The sequence below is a fragment of the Meriones unguiculatus genome, chromosome X (genome assembly GCF_030254825.1).
Source record: "Meriones unguiculatus strain TT.TT164.6M chromosome X, Bangor_MerUng_6.1, whole genome shotgun sequence".
Classification (NCBI taxonomy): domain Eukaryota; kingdom Metazoa; phylum Chordata; class Mammalia; order Rodentia; family Muridae; genus Meriones; species Meriones unguiculatus.
In genome coordinates this window covers 55,316,976-55,325,978 of record NC_083369.1, presented here as the reverse complement: position 1 = coordinate 55,325,978, position 9,003 = coordinate 55,316,976, and the positions used below count along the sequence as shown (strand labels likewise).

The 9,003-nt window shown below is 38.5% G+C and overlaps 1 pseudogene; it reads right to left on the bottom strand.

The window, feature by feature from the left end:
* Positions 1-7,841: 7,841 nt before the first annotated feature.
* LOC110541979 (small ribosomal subunit protein eS12-like) lies at positions 7,842-8,240 on the bottom strand (annotated as a pseudogene).
* Between the last annotated feature and the right edge of the window lie 763 nt (positions 8,241-9,003).

Sequence of the window (9,003 nt, the reverse complement as noted above, 5' to 3'; positions counted from 1 at the left end):
GATCCCTAGGCAATTCCCCGTATACAACACCCTACTCCCTCTTTGGAGGAGACAGGAGGCGTCCAGCAGAATCTGCCACAGACCACACTGTCTGTACCCCAGGCCCAGTGAGAGCTGCAGTTTCCACCAAAAAACAAAACAAAACAAAACACCCGAGATTCAGGGCTGAGAAAATCCAATCCTTTTGGGCACTCCCTTAAGAACACCGCCATAACCCTACCCTGGTGGAGCAGAAGGATACAGGCACACAGCAGTTTCACAGTGCCAGGACCCCAGTGCTACCAGCTGCTCCTAGCAAACAAACTTCAGCTAGGGATCTAAGACTGTGGTCATTCAACACGTCCTGAGACTCTCCTGGGTCCAGCTGCAATAATGTCTAGCACCAAGTCCTAGCACCAACGGCCCCCAGCCCCAGGCAGAGAAACCCCTGGCTCACGATCAGGGCCTGAGAATTCCCAACCCTTCATGGCACTCCCCTGAGAATGCTGCCATAAGCTTGCCCTAGTGTAGGGGGAAGGTCAGAGCAGAAGGACAGAGAGGCGGCCTGCCACAGGCCACAGCACCTCCTCTCCAGCGCACCCAGTGGCCCCTGGCAGAGAAACCCGAGTTCTGGATCTGATGAAACTCAACCATACCTGGTACTCTCCCGGAACCAGCCGACATATGAGCTAGTGCCAGGCAGCCTCTGGCAGAGAGATCTGGGCCTGGGATCTGAGACTGAGGACACTCAACCCAACTCTTTCCCATGCTACCCTGGGACCAGTCACCATAAGCCCTCCCTGGCTGAGGGGAAGGTTAGAGAGATGGCACACAGTACAGGTGGTCACCAAGTCCTGCTGCTACAGTGCCACTGAGCTGACTATTAGCCTACACCAGCATCTGCCCCAGCAGGAACAAATCGGAGAGTAGAGAGCAAGGGGAACCCTTGTGCATTCCAACTGGTCCTGCAAGGGAGTGAGTGCGCCTTCCAGGGAGAGTTTGCCCCAGACCCAGGACCTCTCTAGACAAGCAAACAGACAAGAGATCCCTGCCACCCACTCCCCTAGTGTGGGCATCAAAGGGATTCTTGGGATAGCAACCCCAACGCTGAAGCCTCTGACTTGTGAGACTACCAGTGCAATACAGGCAAAAAATCCCTGGATCCTGGACAGAGATGCATACTAGTTTGGCCTGGAAGCCACTGCAATAGTCAGGGAATTGGGGCATGCACACTGCACCCACTAAAAGCACATGCAAATAGTGCCAGCATCACATTCCTTACTTAGGTAAAACTGAAACCACAACACACACTCCCAAACCAGTGAAACCTCCCTCATCTTCCTGAAAAACCAGTCCAGAAAACAGAAAGAGATGATCTTAGCTTGAACCACAAACTCGAGGAGCAAAAGGCAGACTTAAGAACACACCCAACAAAAATCAGGACATAACTACCTCACCAGCAAGTCCACAAATCAATGGACACTTCAATTCACTAGATACACAAGAAAACGACTTCAAAACTATGTTTTTCCAGCTAGTAGAGGCCCATAAAGACGAGATGAACAAAGCCCTCAGAGAAATAGCCACAGAAATCGAGACGAACAAAGAGGAATTAAATAAAGTTCTCAGAGAAATGACCATGAAAATTGAGGTGAACAAAGAGGAAATGAACAAAGCTCTCAAAGAAATATCCACGCAAATGAAGGCAAATAAAGAAGAAATAAACAAAGCTCTCATAGAAATACAGGCAAATACAGCCAAACGAATAGAGGCACAACTAACAATATATAGGGAGGAAATGGAAAAAAAAATGAAGCCGTCATTGAAAAGCAGGACTCCACATTCAAACAGATGAAGGAAATGGTACAAGACATGTAAACAGAATTAGATTCAATAAAGAAAACACAAATAGAGGAAAACCTGGAGCTGGAGAACATAGAGAAAATTTCAGGAACTACAAAGGTAAGCATCACCAACAGAATACAAGAGATGGAAGAGAGAATCTCAGGTGCAAAGATACAGTTGCAGAAATTGACACATCTCTCAAAGAAAAAAATAAAATCAGAAAAGTTCCAAACACAAAACATCCAAGAAATCAAGGACACCATGAAAAGACAAAACCTAAGAATAATAGGAGTAGAAGAAAAAGAAGACATCAGGCTCAAAGGTCCGGGAAATATTTTCAAGAAAATTATAGAAGAAAATTTTCCCAAGTTAAAGAAAGAGATGTCCATAAACATACAAGAGACCTACACCAAATAGACTAGACCAAAAAAGAAATTCTTCACATCACATCATAGTCAAAACACTGAACCTGCAGAACAAAGAAAAAGATTTAAAAGTAACAAGGGAAAAAGGCGAACTAACATATGAAGGTAGACCTATCAGAATTACACCAGATTTCTCAACAGAAACTATGAAAGCCAGAAGGGCTTGGACAGAAATCATGCAGTCCTTAAGGGAACACAGATGCCAACCCAGACTACTATACCCAACAAAACTTTCAATCAACATAGACAGAGAATTCAAAATATTCCATGACAAAAACAAATTTAAACAATATCTACATAGTAACCCAGCTCTACAGAAGTTATTAGAAGGGAAACTCCAACCCAAAGAAAACAACTACATCTAAGGAAACAGGAAATAGATAACTACACAACAACAACAACAAAAAAAACAACAAAAGAATACAAGCAATGAAACTCAGCAACACTACCAACCCCTCATCAAAAGAAAGTAACAATTGTTGGTCACTAGTATCTAACTAGTCTCTATTATGAACATTGATGCAAAAATACTCAATAAAATACTTGCAAACTGAATCCAAGAGCACATCAAAGATATCATCCAACATGAACAAGTGGGCTTCATCCCAGGCATGCAAGGGTGGTTCATCATATGGAAATCCATCAATGTAATCCACCACATAAACAAACTGAAGGAGAAAAACCACATGATCATCTCATTAGATGCCGAAAAAGCATTTGACAAAGTCTAACACCTATTCATGTTTAAAGTCTTGGAGAGATCAGGAATATAAAGCACATACTTAAACATAGTAAAGGCAATATACAGTAAGCCTATAGCCAACATCAAATTCAATGGAGAGAAACTTAAAACAATCCCACTGAAATCAGGGACAGGACAAGGCTCCCCAATCTCTCTCCGTATCTCATCAACATAGTACTTGAAGTCCTAGGCAGTGCTATAAGACTACTAAAGGAGATCAGGGGATACAAATAAGAAAGGAAGAGGTCAAAGTGTCATTATTTGCAGAAGATATGATAGTATATATGAGCGACCCCAAAAATTCAACCAGAGAACTCCTCCAGCTGATAAACACCTTCAGCAAAGTGGCAGGATACAATATCAACTCAAAAAAATCAGAAGCCCTCCTGTATACCAAAGACAAAAGGGCTGAGAAAGAAATTAGGAAAAAAAAACAAAACACCCTTCACAATAGTCACTAATAACATAAAATACCTTGCGGTGACACTAAACAAGCAAGTGAAAGATCTTTTTGAGAAAAACTTCAAGTCTCTGAAGAAAGAAATTGAAGGAGATATCAGAAGATGGAAAGATATCTAGTACTCATGGATTGGTAGGATTAACATTGTGAAAATGTCCATCCTGCCAAAAGCAATCTACAGATTCAATGCAATTCCCATCAAAATACCAACTCAAGTCTTTACAAACATTGACAAAAAGATTCTCAGCTTCATATGGAGATACAAAAATAATAAAAAAAACCCAGAATCTCCAAACGATCCTGTAAAACAACAGATCATCTGGAGATATCTCCATCCCCGATCTCAAGGTGTACTACGGATCAATAGTAATAAAAACTGCATGGTTTTGGCATATAAACAGAAAGGAGGATCAATGGAACTGAATAGAAGACCAAGAAATAAACCCACACACCTATGAATACTCAATTTTTGACAAAGCAGCCAAAACCATTCAATGGAAAAAAAGACAACATCTTCAACAAATGGTGCTGGTCCAACTGGATGTCTACTTGCAGAAAAATGAAAATAGATCCGTATTTATCACTCTGCACAAAACTAAAGTCCAAGTAGATCAAAGACCTCAACATAAAACCAGATACTCTAAATCGGTTACGAGAAAAATTGGGGAACAGTCCGGAACTCATTGGCACAGGAGACAACTTCCTGAACAGAACATAAACAACACAGATCTAAGAGCAACAATCAATAATAAATGGGACCTCATGAAACTGATAAGCTTGTGTAAAGTAAAGGATACTGTCATCAAAACAAAATGAATGCCTGCAGATTGGGAAAGAATCTTCACCAACCCTTTATCTGACAGAGGGCTAATATCCAGTATATACAAAGAACTAAAGAAGCTGAAAAGCAACAAACCAAGTAATCCAATTAAAAAATGTGGAACAGAGCTAAACAGAGAATTCTCAATAGAGGAATAATGAATGGCAGAGAAACACTAAAGGAAATGCTCAACCTCATTATGTATTAGCGAAATGTAAATTAAAATGACCTTGTGATTTCACCTTACACCCAACAGAATGGCCAAGATGAAAAACTTAAGTGACTACACATGCTGGAGAGGTTGTGGAGAAAGGGTAATCCTCCTACATTGCTGGTGGGAATGTAAACTGGTACAACCACTTTGGAAGTCAATCTGGTGCTTTCTCAGACAATTAGGAATAGTGCTTCCTCAAGACCTACCTATACCACTTCTAGGTATTTACCCAAAATTGGGTCAAGTACACAATAAGGACATTTGCTCAACCATGTTTGTAGCAGCTTTATTTGTAATAGCCAGAACCTGGAAACAACCCAGATGTCCATCAACTGAAGAATGGATGCAGAAATTTTGGTACATCTATACAATGGAATATTACTCAGCAATGAAAAATAAGGAAATCATGAAATTTGCAGGTAAATGGTGGGATCTGGAAAGGATCATCCTGAGTGAGTTGTCCCAGAAGCAAAAAGACACACATGGTATATACTCACTCATATAGACATACAAGATATGATAAACAGAATGAAATCTATATACCTAAAGAAGATAATGAAGAAAGCAGACACGGATTTAAGATGATCAGTCCTCACTTAGAAAGACAGATGGGATGTCCATTGAAAGTATGACAGAAGTCTCCCGCAGAAGGCATCTGAAAGACTACCTAGCAGTCTATCAAAGCAGATACTAAGACTCATAACCAAACCTTTGGTAGAGTACAGGAAATCATATGAAAGAAGGGGAGTTAGTATGACATGGAAAGGATAGGAGCTCCACAAGGACCAAATATATCTGGGCACACGGTTCTTTTCTGAGATGGACACTCAACCATGGACCATGTATGGATATAACCTAGAACCTCTGCTTGGATGTAGCTCGTAGTAACTCAGTGACCAATTGGTTTCCCATAGTAAATAGTAAGGGGAACAGGGACTATTTCTGACAGGAACTCAATGGCAGGCTCTTTGACCTCCCCACCCCCCAAGGGAGGAACAGTTCTGTTCGGCCACAGAGGAGGACTTTGCAGCCAATCTTGAGGATACCTGATAAAACAGGGTCAGATGAAAGGGGAGGAGGTCTTCCCCAATCAATGGACTTGGAAAGGGGCAGGGAGGACATGAGGGAGGGAGGGTGGGATTGGGAGGGAATGAGGGTGTGGGATACGGCTGGGATACAGAGTTTACAAAATGTAACTAATAATAAAAAGAAAAAAATTAAAAAATAATTTAAAATAAGAAAAAAGATGAGGAAAAGAAAAATGTAAACAAATCAGGATTCAAACCTAGTTACATTAGGTATTTCAATATATCAAATATACTTGCAATGCATGATGGTATAGAAACTTTTAGAATATGCTCTAAATATATATATTACTGTAAGACTTTGAGGATTACAATCCCACAATCTGTAAGAACACCAATAAATAAAACAATGAGAATTCACTTGATGCTTTGAATTTGGCTAAAAATGATTCATTAAACCTCATGTTTAGTCTCTGAAACTGTATAACTATACCATCCATCATGCTTGATTATACACACACACACACATATACACACACACACACACACACATGTCCCCATCATCCTATAATTCTGTAAGTTGTACAATAGACAAAAAAGTTAAATTAACTGCCCAGAGCTACATGTTACACAGGAGTTGGATAAATGAACTCAAGCACTTCTTATTTCAAAGTAATTGTTAGTTATTAATTCTAATACTTCTTTTAGATTTTCGTTTAAATTGTTTCTTTTATTTTTGAGATTATAATAGAATTACCTCATTTCCCCTTCCATTTTCTCCCTCTAAAATCTCCATACATGCCTTTCCACCTTTCTTCAAATTCATGATCTCTATTTCCGCTAATTGTTATTGAATGCATATATGTAAATGCACATATATTATTGACTATAATCTTATCATTCCATATCATGTTATTTATATAATTTCAAGGCTGACACTTAGCACTGGACAACCAATTCATATGTTCTTCTCTGGAGAGGAAAATCTCTCCTGTTCCCAGGTTCCCTCAGTTGCCTATAGTTTCTTCTGCAGGGTTGAGGTCCCTTGTACTTTTTACTGTCCACTTTTTCTCTTGGTGTTATTCTCATTTAGTTCTTGTTTATACAGAATATTGATGAGACTTTATAGGTATAATTTATTAATATACACTTTATTTAATGTGTATGGATATTTTTCCTTATGTATATCTGCAGTCCATGTGTGTACCAGGTTCCTAAGGAACTCAAAAAATGTTGTTAATTTCCCTGGAATTGGAGTTACAGATGTTGTTAGCTGAAATGTAGGTTCTGGAGATCAAACCCATATCCCTTAGAAGAGCAGTGTGTGTTCTGAAATGCAATAAGATTCTCCATTCCAGCAGTTTCACAATAAAACTTGAACATGATATCCTATTAGGATCTTCTCAGCAATATTCAACTATTTTTATGAATACCACATGATAAACTGACACCCGGTGCAATATAGCATTTAAAATTTAGAACACAAGTCAAAACACATATTAAGAGTTTTCATTTTAATGATATTATTTAAAATGCCAAAATAAAATAACAAAATCAACTGAACATGACAGAACAAAAGAAAGAGGATAATGAGATATACAATGTATTATAATTCTAAAACTGATCTTATTCAACAATCTGAACTTTGATATAAAGCAGCAAGCTATTCCTTAATTATGGGGGTCTTATTTGCATTCCACTTTTATAAGCAATGGAATATCTAAATAGGCAATCAAATGGTAGTGTATGGAGAAGATCTGGAGGCTAAAAATCTAAGTCCTTCATAGGATTTATAATTCTGATAATGTGACATAGAAACTTTATTCTTACTCTTTAGAGGTACTGACCAAGAGGTTATTTTATGTGTACCAACAAATAGTTCATACAAATAATTTTAACATTACCTCTATTCAAAAGCATAAAGATGACAAGGGTATACTGCTCTGAGTTAACTAATCGTATTAAGTTGTTGGAAAGCTATACATTCCTAGTGTAAATGAGAATGGAATTAATGTTACTGAAATGAGAGGAAAGCAGCACCAGAAGAGTTGGCCATATCTGAAGAAGGTATCAACAGTAGTAGCCTTCATATTTTGTTATCAGTACTGGCATTGGCAGACAATGTTTTCTCAGAAAACAAAATGACTAGTACAGCAGCAGTATGGAATAATTTAGGTAATGACAAACAAGTTTCAGAAGCCACCAACATAGTATTTCTCCATCCACATTGCAGAGCATTAAGAGGACTCCCATTTGGGATTTGGATATGATAATCATATAACTTATAATCTAAAGAGAGAATCCTTTTTTTGAGCCAACATTTTTATTTATTCATTTCTTGCAGTTGAGGCACTCCTTGATCACATCCTTGCCCTGACATATTTTGCCATAGTCCTTAACCACTATACAACTGCAACCAACCGATTTCTGTGGCTTCCTCTCTTAATTGATTTTACAGAGGCCTACCTATTTCCCTAGTTTCTTATTGTTATCACCCTTAATTATGTTGATTTGGTGTTCAACACAGAGTGCCTCCATGAGCTTGACATACATAGGCTTATCACAGTTAGATGCAAACACACAAAGGTAAGCCTGGCGCATGTCTAAGGCTTTGGCAGCTTTGTGTATGCCATTAGCTGGGCCAACATGGATCAGGGTGGTTTGCAGCACTTCTTGTAGAGTAGTATTAATGTTCATTAAACCTCTAGCAGGAATGTCTTCCTTGGACATGGCTATGGATTACAGGTGAGGCCTATATTTTTTTAAGTAAATTAGGTCTTTTAATATTTTTTTAAATTAATTCATTTTATATCCCTATTGTAGCCCCCTCCATCATCTACTCCTGGTTCTACCCTCCCTCTCACTTCCCCCATTCTCTTCCCTTAATCTTTAATGCACCCAAGCCTCCGCACAACTCAGAGGCAGAAGAGGAAAAGCAAAAGTGACTAATTTTAATGCTATTTGGCACAGAAAAAATAAAAAGAGTGAACAGAAGTACTGTTAGTTGGATATAACAGGTTAAACACCCTAGAAACCCTGGGACATAAAATTTTTCTGAGCATAGAGGAAAACTGACTTCTTAATTGTGTTTCTGAATTTAAAAATAGATTAATTATTCAGGTTTTTGGTAGCATACATGGATTATGTCATTATATCTATTTTTAAAATAAGCACTTCACGGCCAATAAAGACAATTTTTTAAAATTCCCACTACTATATTCAATTATTTTCCAAGACATGTAGCTTTACTTGCAGTCATAAATTATGTATATTTATAGGCTCCTTTCCCCATAAATTTAGTATAGTTTGTAATTTCGCTTTGAATTAAAGTATGAGGATTTCGCTTATATTAACTCACTGCCTCTGAAAAGCCTCTAGGTATTTAGTGAATTTTAGAGTGTTGATTGATTCAGGTAGTATGAGTGGAGATGCAGATGACTGGGTAGTTGGAAGAACACCAGCCACATCTAAGGAGCTTAATTTTGATGTGAGG